Source organism: Urocitellus parryii, unplaced genomic scaffold (assembly GCF_045843805.1).
Source record: "Urocitellus parryii isolate mUroPar1 unplaced genomic scaffold, mUroPar1.hap1 Scaffold_208, whole genome shotgun sequence".
NCBI lineage: Eukaryota > Metazoa > Chordata > Mammalia > Rodentia > Sciuridae > Urocitellus > Urocitellus parryii.
The window spans coordinates 68,012-82,802 of NW_027552344.1; the positions used below are offsets into that span (position 1 = coordinate 68,012).

The following is a 14,791-nucleotide window of genomic DNA, read 5'->3' on the forward strand; positions in this document are numbered from 1 at the left end:
CCACTGAACCTCCCCCCACTGAGGTGACATTTCCATCTCTCTCCAAAGCCTCCTGTTCCCCTCTGAACCTCCCCCAATGAGGTGACATCTCCATCCCTCTCCACAGCCTCCTTGTCCTAACTGAACCTTTCCCCACTGAGGTGACATCTCCATCCATCTCCACAGCCTCCTCTTCCCCACTGAACCTCACCCCACATAGGTGACATCTCCACCCTCTCCACAGCCTCCTGGTCCCCACTGAATCTCCCCCTACTGAGTTGACATCTCCACCCACTCCACAGCCTCCTTGTCCCCACTGAACCTCCCCCCACTGAGGTGACATCTCCACTCCCTCCACAGCTTCCCCATCCCCACTGAACCTCCCCCCACTGAGGTGACATTTCCATCCCTCTCCACAGCCTCCTCACCCCCACTGAACCTCCCCCCACTGAGCTGACATCTACACCCTCTCCACAGCCTCCTCATCCTGACTGAACCTCCCCCCACTGAGGTGACATCTCCACACTCTCCACAGCCCCCTCACTCCCACTGAACCTCCCCCCAATGTGGTGACATCTCCACCCTCTCCACAGGAGGTGCTGTTTAATCTTTTGCTCCTGTTGCAGAACCTTCACAAAGGCAGCCTTCAGGCGGCTAGTATGCTCCACCTTGAGTGCCTTCTTCTGGTTGGATGTCATGCAGTTCTCTCACATGATGGCCCCACCCTTCTCCTCCCGCTAATGGCATGTGAAGTCTGTCTTGTACTGTGCACACATGTAGGACTCCGGGATAGCACAGCAGCAGCTGCAGCAGCGGACATCCTGCCTGCTTGTGTCTCTAGTACGTTCTGCACCACCTCCTCCAGGCCAAGAAGGTATATGGACTCATTGTTGGCAGCACTTGGTAGGAAATTCACCTCTGGGGCTGGGGGATGGGGGGGGGGATCCCCAGCAGTGTCTTCTCTAGTTTGCCTACTGCAAGCCTGGCGGCCGCCTACCAGCTGGCTGAAAACTCATCAGAAGTAACCACAGAAGCCACACTGGTAGGTGTGGAGTTGGTCTGAGAGGAGGCAGCTGTTGTCCCCTTCAGTGATGCTGGGGTGGGCTGTGGGAAGTTGACAGCAGACTGGTGTTGGAGACGTTGGCGACTCGGATGAGGCCCTGCTGGATAATTCTCTGTCCCTGAATTTGAATTTGCACACTTGTCACAGAAGTCGGGGAAGGGGGTGGGGAGCAGAAGAAGAGGCGGTGGCCCTGTGGTGGAATGTTGCCGGATGTTATGGATTTGCTGGGACCCCATGAGGAGTGGGGGCATGACGACCTGTGAGCTCCCCTGAGGTCCCAGCTAGAAAACACCTGTTGCCTGCCACAGACCAGGGGTGGCGAGATGACACTGCCAGGCATTCGAGTTGAAGAGGTCTGAAGTGATGTCTTGACAACGGGAAGGTTCTGAGTGCCTGGCACGAATGGGGGAGGCATAGGCACAGTGCTCCCAATGGAGCCCATGGGCTTCTTTTTGTATTTGACTCTGCTGCAACTTTTTCAACAATACAAGCTTTGCTTCTTCTAATCTTAGCTCTCCTTTTAGCTGCTTGATCATTCTTTCTTGTTCTTCAGGACTACTTTTCAGGAGAGCCTAAGTGCTGGTCTCCTTCAAGGCTGTCTTGGTCAGTACATTCACCCTTGGGTTTGAAGGTTGCTCATTGTCAGAGAGCACAATCAAATGGGGGGAGGGCGGTCTCCTTTCAGACTTCATGTCACTGTGTGAGGTTCACATATTCACTGGCCTGTCGCTCACCAGCCCCTCACCTCTTCACATTCTGGTGGCCTCTGCTGCCCTTAGCAATCCTTGGGCTGGACCTGCTCCTGGCTCAGGTGTCACTCTTGTGTCTCCATCAGAGTTTAAGTCTGAAGCTGAAGATCTTCTCTCCATTTTCATTTTCTTGCTCTCCACATCATCCTCTATAGGGTCTGGTTCAAGGGCTCATTTGTGATTTAGTGTTCGGCATGCTTCCTCAGTCATTCTAATGGGCTTCGGGTCCTCTGGGCAATGCAAGGGTTCGTGGGGGTTGCGGGGCCAGGGGGCGGAGGGGCCAGGGGTGACAGGCCATGAGTATTTGCTATGCTAGTGGGGCAGCCTGGGGCCTGTGGCACTGCTCCACCCGTCTGCCTACCCGCCCGCGCGGCCGGCCAGATCTGCAGTTTATTTTTTGAATAGTGGATATTATTTGATTGCAGATGCAGACTTACAGATAGCCTTATCCAGAAGAAAATAATCCTTTTAATATTATAGTAAGAAAAATGTGACTTTTTAAGAAAATTGGTGTTTATATGCTAAATATGAACTTATACCCTTATGGACTGGGAACAAAGTTTGCATTTAATTGTTATTGTTTGGGCTGGGGATGTGGCTCAAGAGGTAGCACGCTCGCCTGGCATGCATGCGGCCCGGGTTCGATCCTCAGCACCACATACCAACAAAGATGTTGTGTCCGCCGAAAACTAAAATAAATAAATAAATATTAAAAAAAAATAATAATAATAATTGTTATTGTTTATATAAATTATACAACATGATATTTGTTGGTAGATAATGTTATCTTAATATATCAGTTAATCCTTTGGAAAGTAATTATTTATTTGATGATGATCTCTTAGCAGCAAGTATCCTGACTGCTGTTTTTTTTTTTTTTTTCATGTTTCTTAATGTAATTCCTGGCATGTAGCAGCTACTGAATGAATGTTGAATGTATGAGTGAATTTAGAGAGGCTAGTTTTTAAGTGTGTAGCACTGTTTATATCTATTCACTTAATAGTGTTGGATTTCTTCATTTGATATATATAGTAATATATCACAATCTTAATAAAGAGTAATTTAGGGTATCTTTCCTATTAAAGAATGGATACAAAATTTAGATTATATTCATTGTTGCTGATAAATACTCAGATGCAAGCACAGACTGGAAGTAGTTTCATTGTAAGTAGTTTGCCAGTCACAAAAATACTTAGTTATGGTGCACCAAATTGTAATTCGATAAAGAAAATAAAATTACAATCTGCTGGAAGATTGCAACTATTCTTAAAGTTAGGAGTTATTTGAGTTATTTTCACATCTTTTATCAGAACAGAGAAAACTATTTGAGACAAATTGATATCTTGAAGCTAATATGCTTGCACTTAAAGGATAGTGTGTTTGGTGTGAGGAATTTGATAAAAGGAATGGCTGACTAGGAGAAAAAGAAACCTGACCAGGGTTTAGGAGAAATGTATTTAAAATTAGTACTCAAAAAATCATCCACATTTACTTATGTTTGAAGTTTTTATACTTAAAGTGCTTCAGTGCAGTTAAATTATACGATTAGCAGTTATTAGATTTACATGAAATGAATTACCTTTCTATTAAGAATATTTAAATGAAATGGCTTTTCCACATAACTTGGTTAGCAATAGACAAAAAGTCATAGCTGTGAATATGTATAAGCAATGTACTTTAAAGGAAAAATTATTACATTGAAATATTAATTTTTATTTTTGCTTATTCTCTAATTACTAAATATATATTTCTTTTGAATCCTTTGTTGGAATGTGGAATCACTGAAAGAGAGCTTGGCAAAGAAACTTTGAATCTAAGAGTGTAGGATTTGATTGTTGTTTATAGATTAGTGAGTATTGCATAGTTTTGAGCAAGGGAATGATTTACAATCAATCATTTTATAGTAAAAGCTATATGTAAAGCTATGCCATAATGTTTATGAAATTTGTAATCATAACCAAATCTTGTCAACCACAGTTGCCTAGTAGGTGTGTTTATACAGAATGTATTTATACAGAATTAATTAAACGAAGTTTTTTTTTCCATTTCTTTCCAATGAACATGACAAGCTTATATTACTGATGTTAATTCATTTCAGGAGTTGGAAATTCTGTGTCTGATTTTTATTTAAAATATTTTCCTAGTTCTTAAAAACAGAAGTTGAGCATGTGTGTGTGTGTTTGCACAAATTCTTGTGGTCTAACATTCAAGTTTTGTTTGGCAGGGGCGATGAAGGACAGTAGAAAACTTACTAACATCTTTAGAATTCAATGTTGTATGCATAATTTGAATCTATCTGGAAAACAATGGAAATGATTTTTACCATCTCAAGTTTTTAATTAATTTCTCAAGAGTGGAAATAAATACCATGAAAGATTTAGCACTTGAATTCAAATGACTATCAAACAGGTGGCGAAATTTCTTCTCCATCTGCCATGAAACTTTATCTCAAGAAATGTTTCATTTAGCAAATGCTGCTGCTAGCAGATAATTCTCTCTTTCAGAGCAGAAAAACAAATGGAGAGGGATCAATCTTTGAAGAAAAACTTTTTCTTGATTTTCTTTTTAAATTGTGAGTTTGAGAAATATGTATTTTATTTTCTTGGGGGATGGGTGGTGGGAAGCATGAGTGAGTGCACTGATTAACCCACCTGTTTTGTAGTATTGTTAAACCATTCCTGACTTTTGTTTTGTTTTGTTTTGTTGCTCTTTTTGTATACCAAAGTACTGGTAGTAACTTTCAGGTGTGATAATTACATTAACCTGGGCGCTTAAAACATTTGTATAATACTTTAGACCCTAACTCAACAGACCCTATTCTTAGTGAAATTGTGTTATTAGAATACATTTTTAGACTTAACCTCTGTAAGGAAATGGTGGCAAGCAAAAGGTTGCACTGAGAAATCAATTGGTAATCAAATACAAAAAAAGGTAAAGATATTGTTCATATACTTTTGCATTTTTACTATTCTCTGATTCATTTGTTTGGTGTGAGCTAGAAGCTAATGTGCATGAGTTGGTATACACAGCCTCTACTAAGAAAAGTTATGTTTCCCTGTATTTTTGAAACTAATAATTTCAAAAAGCACTAAAATTAATTTCCTATTTCTTCCCAATGAAATTTGACCTTACCTGCCTTTCTGTATAACATGAATTGGGTTTGCAGTGATAGAACCAAAGAAAATAAAATGTAAATTTTATATTTTACCAGGACAACTCCTCATTTTTTAAGTAGTAAAGTACTTAATTGCTTTTGAGTTCAAAGCCCAAATAATCTCCCAATGCCCAAAACAAATTCTTCCCATTGGGAGATTATTTGGGCTTTGAACTCAAATGCAATTAAGAGGAGATCTTTTCCTTCCTACATGACAAGTTGATTTGCTATAGTAAATTATAAGAACGCACCATTCTTTACAGAATCTTTAACAAATTAAACTTCTACATAACTATTCTTTGTAGAAAATATATTTGAACCAGATTGACAGAGCACTCTCGCTGTAGCCCATCTACCAGGATATGAATGTCGTATAAAATCCTTCAATGTCATGATATTTTGCTATAAAAATAAAAATAAAAGATTTGTCCATTAGGTGATTTTAAAATTTTCTTTTCAAATATTCATTTGTATGAATATTCCATGTAGACAGTAGGGACTTAATATATTTCTGCGCTAGAAACTTGAAAGAATATCTTCTACTCTGCTCTGCTCATTTTATATGTACAGAGTCTTTGTTTTAATTTGCATATTCTGGAATACTGATGAAGTTTAAACATTTTTGTTAACCATTAATATTTCATGTTTGTGAAGTGTGTGCTCATATAATTTACATATATTTCTCTTAGAGTACTTGTTAAAATATGGAAATTCTGAGGCACAATTACAATGTTGGCATCATTTTGTGAACATGCAACATGCTTAAAATGTTTTCCTCATTTGTCTTAAAACAACAATGCAAAGAAATGCCATAGTCTATGTATGTCCAGTTTGACCATGTTTACAATTCTTTCAGCAAAATGATACAGGGATGCCTCTATCTGTAACCTAATGGCTGTTCAAAAAAGTAATTGTTTTCTGTGTGCAAGCACAGTTGACTGATGCATCCCCCTTTTTGTGAAAGATTACTTTTGTGTTCTGGGGGTGGTCACATTGTTTTGAAAATAGCATGTGTCCAGTAGATAGGAGTGTCTTGGCAGAGATATGCAGATTTAATATTGTAGTAAGAAAAAGATATTTTATTTTTAGAAAGAAAATTGATGAATATAATCTTTCCCCAGAATAACTTTTAGTATTGATTAAATGGAAGTATTGAGACAGGATTCACTACATTCTAAACTTCATATTGATCCAAATAACTGTTTTAAGCAGAATTAATAAATCATTGTTTTACATGAGCTTATATGAAATCAAATCTTTTCTATATGATAGTCTTATAAACTTAAAAGCCATTATCTGCTTATCTGCTCTAAACACTTGATCTTTAAGTGATGGATGTGAGAACACCACAGGAACTTTATTTGGTAGCCATGGAAGAGTTAGTGGTAATTAATAATCATACTGTGTTTTTGTATTGATAACATCACTACATGGAATCAAGCAAAGAGGACCAGGGAATTGTTTAAAATATAAAATTGATTGAGAAATATTTCATGAGGTACTCAGTCTCTCTACATCAAGGTATCTCAACTTTAGCGCTTTTGAACATTTTTCCTGAGAATATCTTTGATGTACAGAACTGTCCTGTGAGTTATAAAATGTTTAGAAGCATCCCAAGAGATGAAAGTAATTGTGTGCCCCTCCTCAATTGCTATAATGAAAAAATGCCTCTAGACATAGCTGAATGCATGTGTGTGGAGGCGAGCAAAATGTCTTTCACTCCTCCCTCCTTCATTGAGAACCGCTGGCCTCTATGTTGTTTTTAATCATATGAATTGAAAGACAAATAAAATTTTCTTTTTAAAAGATTTTTTCTTCTTGTTGTTTTGGTTCATGGAATTACTCAGATAATCATTCCTTTAAGTGTAGTCTGATATAATTGTGGCCTGGGGTTGCAGAGAGGTGTCGCCTCCTTACAATGTTGAGGAACAATGCTCTTCACATCTAGTCAGTAAACTTAATGAAAAGGAGATGGAAGGGAATATTGATTCTGCTAAGAATGATGACATGTCAGGTACTGTTACTGACACAGAAATTATAGGAAGTGTTTTGAATGTTAAAAGGTCAATACATACTAACAAAAAGTCATAAAGAAGATAAATTTAATGAAAGCTTCCTCAGCTTTTGAAGTAATTAATTAAAAAGCCAGCTACATTATATTGCCAAGAAAGGGCTGCATTTTCACATTCTGCCTTTCAATTTTAAGAGAAAGAGACAAATGACAAGTAAACAAGTTGTTATCTGTAGTTTATTCATAAAAGCAATTTCCAGGGTATATCATAAGGGCAATGTTGTTTCAGCTTTACCCCTGTAAAACATATGCAGTTTTGATAAATGATAATTGATAGTTATTTAAGCATTACAATGTTCATTCAGGAGACATGTATTAAGCTTCTCATGCCAGGCTCTGTTTAGAAAATACAGATACTAATAAAAGAGTCTGCTTGAATATCCCATTAAAATAATTCTCAATGAATAGAAAACTTCTGATTAGAGATACTACTCAGCATCAATCTATTTTTTGACTTTTCCAACTGATTCTTTAATTTTAAATGTCTGTCTACAAAAGTTATTGAGAAGTATAGTTGAAGATGTGTATTAATATTTCTGTTATGATTATGATCTGTGAGGCTTAATATTTTTTCCTTTTCATGAGATCATCTAAGAGTTTTCACATTTTAGATTCTTTAGCACTGAAAATTTAATTTTGTTATGAGGTAGGTGCTTACATTATCTTTTCTTCCATGTGACAGTTATTAATTTGGTCAGGTGACAAGTTTTTACTTTTTGTGGGTCTTTATGGACTTTATATTTTTCTCTTTAGATTCTTTGTCTTTAAACCATTAAATAATATATGCTGTCTGGTTGCATATAAAATCCTGTGAGATTTTCATTTGAATTGCATTGAATTTCCAGAACTGTTAGTGGATAATTAATTATAATATTGAGTCCCCCCATTGGTGAACTTAGGGCATGTTGACATAAGGTTTTCTTATATGTCCTTCAACAATGTTTGTAACCCTCACAACAAAAGTCCTGCTTATTAATTTTTTTTGGTTCCTGTTGGTACAATAATTTTTTTCTAATTAGCTTCCACTGTGTACTGGGAAGCTATTAATTTTTGTGTATTCATCTTTTGTCCTAGAAATTTGCTCTCCTTTATTGCTACTAAAGAAAACCAAATTTTTTGGCTCTTTTATTCTTTATCTTGTGCCCTTCTTCCTTATCTTATTGCAAAGATTTCCAGTACAATTTTGTACAAGACTGAACCTAAAAGTCACAATTATCTTGCTCTTGCTTTGATAGTACTACATCTAAAATGTCACCATTCATGTGATATTTACTGGGTTTTTTTCTAAATATATTTCATAAGGTTAGAATGATAACCTTCTATTTCTTGTTTACCAAGATTTTATTTTTTAAATCAAATTTAGTGTCTATTATGTCATAAGCTTTTTCTAAATGTCTTTTGAAATGATAACACATTTTTCTTTTCTCCCTCAGCCGTGTAATGTGGTTAATTATATTGACAAATCTTCTGATAGTTAACCAGTCTTTTATACCAGTCCTAAATCTTTCCAGGTAATATATTTTTGTTTTGTTTCAAACATATGGTTAAAAATCACAGTGCATTTAATGCAAAATGATGACAATTGATGTGTTTTACAAGAAATAAAATCATTTTCTCAGACCCAGAACTTAATTTTTTGATCACTGTGATTAGACAATATTATGAACTTTCCCTATTTCATCTATGAATTGAAATGTGAAGCAGTTTTTAAGTTGGTATAATTTAATGAAAGATATATATTGTAATTTTGGTTTATATTTTCCCCTTTTTTAAAATAATTGGCTTTAATACTATTTGGTTAAGCTCTCTTAATATGAGAGATCATGTGTACATGAGATATATATGAGATTTAAATATAATTTATTGTCATTTCATCATGTATCTTGTCTCCTAAAAAAACATTTGTATAATCAGAATCTCATGCTCGGTACCCGAGTTAACTTTGCCTTCACATGTAATGTAGGGTTACCTCTTTTATGAAAGCATATCAGTAACTTCTCTGTCTTCCCATGATTTTTCAATCAAGTGGCACAGAACTTTGTGTTGACTGCTTAAATTTGTTCAAAACCAATTTTTCAGAAAGTTGTATTACTTTTAATGCAAATCCCTGTTATTAAAAATCAAACAATAAGCCCATAAATTTATACAAAAGATGATTTGTTCATGCATTCTATGGGGTTTCTACATTCATTCCATTAAAATGAATGAAACATAACTTGATTTACAAAAGGATTAAAACATGATTAAGCTTCAGGAGTGATGTCATGTGAAATGCCTAGAAGGGAAATAATAGATAATTTATTTTTCCTTTTTTTAAATATCTGAAATGTTTTAAATTAAATTACTTTATGGCAATTATTTTCATTTTAATTCATCTGACTACGGTTAGAAATAGATAGGTAAAAAGATGCCTGGAACCACAGCTGATTTTGACTTTTATTCTTGCAGTTAGATCTCTGGTGGTGGTTTTTGTAGTCATTAGTTAAGTAAGGATAACCAACTTTTGTCCAGTAATGGAAATTATTCATATATTTAAGGAAATTAGAAAAAAAATGTGCAGTATGCAAAAAAAAAAAGATATCATGGGATAAATTATCCATATTCTAATTTTTTGGGGGGTGTTAGTAATAAATGAATTCTGAATTAATCTAAAATGTATTACTGTGGGTGTCTCTTTTATTGAATATTTATTAATTTTAATTAATATTAAAATGGTTGCCATTCACAATTGAAACAATTTTAAGAAGTCTTTATTCTATACATTTTAATCTAGGAATAAGTGCATAATTTTTGTGTACTTAGTACAGAGATAAATGTGTAATTCATATAATAATTTCCTGCTCAATATTATTAAGAATCTGTAGTTTGCATTCTTATGAGTCCAATCTCATACTGTTTAAGATAGATCAGATCAAATGTTTAAAAAGCTGTTCCTGAGTGCTTCTCCTTAGAAATACTTCAAAGAGGAACAAACCATAGCATAAGCACTGTGAATTGATTGTGTATATGAAGGTTCAAGCAGCTATCATAAACTGTGTTTGATTTAAGCTCTCTTTTCATCTACCCCTATTTTACAAAATGAAGTGAAACTTGAAAATTTAAACTGTTTCTGTCTGCAAACTCTTGAATATTTGAAAAGAGAAAGAAGCATGCCACATGTCAGAAGTCTAGACCTGAACTGTCCAGTGGAAGTTTCAATAGTGAATAAAATCTTCTATAACTACATTGTCTAACATCATACCCAGCAACAATATAAGGATATTGAGCATTAGAAATGTAGCTAGTACCATGGGGAACTACATTTTGAATTTTATTTAATTTTAATTTTTAATTAATTTTAATTAATTTGGTCTTGCATACATATATTCACATGTGGCCAGTGTCTACCATATTAGACAGTGCTGGTCTAGAATCAGGTTCTCCAACATTATTCCACTACTACAACATCAACATAACTCTGTTTTTATAAAATAGGCATACTAAATTTGAAGTTCAAATATCTATTATTAAAATCTGTTTGGCTAATATTTCACATGTGGATCAACTTACCTTTTTTTTTAAAAAAAAAAAAAGAAACAGAGAGAGAGTAAGAAAGAGAGAGAGAGAGAATTCTTCAATATTTATTTTTCAGTTTTCGGCGGACACAACATCTTCGTTTGTATGTGGTGCTGAGGGTCAAACCCTGGCTGCACGCATGCCAGGCGAGCGCGCTACCGCTTGAGCCACATTCCCAGCCCTCAACTTACCTTTTAAATAGCATACTGCCATAAACTAGAACAAAGCAAATGCTGAAGAATTTTTATTGTGTGTCGGGAAAACTGAGGAAGAGCTAGTACATTTAACCAGTATATTTATACCAGTTTCCATGCGAACAGAACTTTGATTATTGGGATATTTTATGGTAATTTACACAATGGAATAAATATGAAATACACATCCTAAGGCCATTTATATTCTTTATTAATTTTAAAAAATCCTGAACTAAGATTACTTGTTAGTAACTTTCTTCAAATAAAAATGTTCCTAACACCCTGTTATGGAACTAAGAGGGCCATAAAAATAAATTTATATTTGAAACATTAATTTCTTCTTAATTAAATCTGTTACTGAGGTCCATATTTTCAAAGGAAATTAAGCTATCCCTTAAGTTTATACAATGGTGTCATATTAACATTTTTAAAGCCAGAAATAATCAGAAACCACTTTTTTACATGGTGAATGACTACTGTTATAAAATATTTCATGTTAATTTCTTTATTTCTAAGTATTTAAATTATGAATTAAAATTTTGTAAAAAAAAAATTGTTGCATATATTCTGGGAATTTTCCAGGCCTTAAACTCAAAAACTAGTTTTCAAATTTTAGTTATTCAGAAAAATGTTTCTATATATTATTCCAGAATAAGATACAATATATAACTATATGTTTTATCTTGTTTAATATTTTTCCAGCAAATAAATTTCAGAAATTAATTGTTGTGTAGGCTTTTAATAAAAGATATTAATATTCTTAACATATAAATATACATGTACATTTATGCATACATACTTACATGTATACCCTTTTAGAATTAAAACCAAAATAGAATTATTTTATTAATACTGCTTGAAAAACCTCATTTAGTCATTTTGTGCATGTAGACACACATAAAAACTAAAATATAAATACTAAATATAATTTCAAAAATTTAAAAAGTGAATCTCATACAAATAAAAATGTAAATATGGGCTGGGTTGTGACTTAGCAGTAGAATGCTTGCCTAGCACATTGGAGGCCATGGGTTCAATCCTCAGAATTACATAAAAATGAATAAATAAAATGAAGGTATTGTGTCCAACTACAATTAAAAAATAAATATTAAAAACTGAAACTATGTCAAATATTTTTAGGCATTAAAAAAGTAAACTAGCAAAATGGTACAACAGTTTGAGAATTTTATAAACAGTAGTTTTATCATCCATCTCGAAAGGATGCTGAATTATGTTGCTAAGTTAGAAACAAATTTGATTAATATAATATAGAGCAATAAAACAATCTTTTTTCAGAGAGAAAAATATGCACCTTTAGTGGACAAAAATATATAACTTAATAGTTTTCAGGTCCTAATCAAATAGTAAATAGTAAGTGTGAAAAAAACATATCCTTCAAAGAACTGAGTTTTTGAATGTGTCTGTCAAACAATGCTCAGTAAGAAATTTAAAGATGTATGTCCATGTATGGATTTGTAACAAATCCCACCAATATGTACAACTATAATGCACCAATATAAAAATGAGGAAAAAATACAATAACAGACATATGACCTTTATCTTATTTTAAGGCTTTTGATTAAAAAAAATCACAAAAAGGAAGTATTAGATCTTAGAATTTTTTCATCAGGATAATGCTTTTTTTTTTAAACCAAAAGTATATTATAATGAAAAAAATCTAGATTATTTCTTTAGAGCTTTTCAGAGATAAATTATTTGATTTTCAATTTATTCTTCACATTTTACCTACACTGATAACCTTAGAAAATAGAATTTTGTGCATTTTAATGTGGTGACAAAGACTTTAAGTAATATTGCCTACCACATGGGAGGCCCTGGGTTCAATCCTCAGCACCACATAAAAATGAATAAATTAAATAAAGGTATTGTGTCCAACTACAACTAAAAATAAACATTAAAAATAACAGCAACATTGTAATTATTGATCAAACTAGAGTGGAGTATGCATGCAGACAATGCAGAATGCAAGAATTCCTGTTTTCTTTCCATATTACATCTACAATTTCAGAGACCACTCTTCTGCCATCTGTCAGACTAAGGCTCTTTCTAGGCTAGAATGATTCTTTGGTTAAGTTATATGTGCTTGTGGTGGGGTGGGGTGGGGTGAAAACCTAAAACTGGAAAGGTGATGATATTAGAAGAAATCCCTCTTTCTTCCTCCCTCCCTCCCAGCCTAATTTTTTCCTCCCTTCCTGCCTTTCTCAATTCCTTCCCTTTCTTTGTTCTTTCTTTCTAGGTTTAGGAGGCTTATTTCTTATAGTTGTGCAGGTGACTGGTGCCTGCACTAGAAGGTGAGGAGACACTAACAGCTCCTAGATTGGTGATTTTTTTGCATATAGTGAACATTTCTAAATTAATTTTATCAGTAAATTGATAAATCTAAATATGATATGATATCCAATTAAAATATTTATATGTGGAGACAACTTTTAATAAATAACACTTTATTTTTACACTTAATATTTCTGTATGAAGCTGGGCAGATAGGTGTTTTAGATAGCTTTTTTACAATTTTAGAGGAGGAAAAGTTTATTCAGGGTTCATAATTTCAGAGGTCTCAATCCATAGGTGGCAGAATCCATTCCTTGGGACCATAGTTAAAGCAGGACTTCATGGTAGAAAAGTGTAGTGAAGGAGAACACATAAGGATATGACCACCAAGAAAGAGAGAGAGAGAGAGAGAGAGAGAGAGAGAGACTTCTCTTAACACAAAATGCACATCCCAAAGGCACATACCCAATGACCCATTTCCTCCAGCCACATCCTACCTACTATAGTTACCATCAAGTTATCCCTCTCAGGGGATTAATGCACTGATTAGGTTAAGGCTCTCATAATACAATCATTTCACATCTAAACCCTCTTTCATCATCTCACGTACCAGCTTTTGAGAACACTTCATGTCTAAAAGAGAACAGTGTTTCATGTCTGTAATCCCAATGCCTCAGGAAAAAAAAAAAGGAGGAGAATCACAGATTCAAGCCCAGCCTTCACAATTTAGTGAGACCCTGTCACAAAATACAAAAATTAAAAGGACATTTGGGTGACTCAGCAGAAGAGCAGAGCACTGCTGGGTTCAATCTCTAGTATTATAAATAAGTGAATGAATGAATTATTTCTTAAGAAAGAATCTCTTTAGCTTCTGAGGAAAATTAAATATAAAATTATGTATCTATGAAAAAAGTGGTTATTAGAACCAACACTATTAAGTGAATAGATATAAACAGTGCTACACACTTAAAAACTAGCCTCTCTAAATTCACTCATACATTCAACATTCATTCAGTAGCTGCTACATGCCATGATATGTTCAGCCAAATCCTAGGCCAATTAAGTCAGATGTAAAAAAGTTGGTACATTGTGGGCTGGGGATATAGCTCAGTTGTTAGAGTGCCTGCCTCTCATGCAAAAGGCCCTGGGTTCAACCCCCAGCAGCACACACACACACACACACACACACACACACACACAAAGTTGGTACATTGCAGATGTTTAGGAAATGAAAGGATAGATGTGCTTCAGGAAAACAAGGCAGTATCCCAAGAAAGAAGAAGACATGAGATCCAGGAAGGTTGTTCCACAGCCTGAGAGGACAAGCAGCCCAAATTGGAGCAGGAAGGCTCTAGACAGTGATCAAAAATGGTTCATAGTGGGCTGCCGGTGCAGCTCAGTGGCAGAGCATGTACTTAGCATGTTGGAGACCCTCGGTTCAGTTTCTAATATTAAAAAAGAAAAGAAAAAAAAAAGTCCACATAAGCATTTGACAAAAAATAGCAATAGTGGGGCCGCAGGGCTGGGGCTGGGGCAGAGTGCTTGCCTTACACATGCGAGGCCCTGGGTTTGATTCTCAGCACCACATAAAAATAAATAAATAAAAATAATAGCAGATGGAGTTAAAAAGAAGTTGTTTTTCTTTTTAATCTGCTTTGACTAAAAGCAAAACAAATTCTTGGTGCATGTTATTTAAACACAAAAAATATATGGTTTAAAAATGGGAAACAGAAT

General features: G+C 34.8%; 1 pseudogene; it reads right to left on the bottom strand.

Moving 5' to 3' along the window:
• Window positions 1–561: 561 nt before the first annotated feature.
• On the bottom strand, window positions 562–2,001 carry LOC144251775 (transcriptional repressor p66-alpha pseudogene; annotated as a pseudogene).
• Between the last annotated feature and the right edge of the window lie 12,790 nt (window positions 2,002–14,791).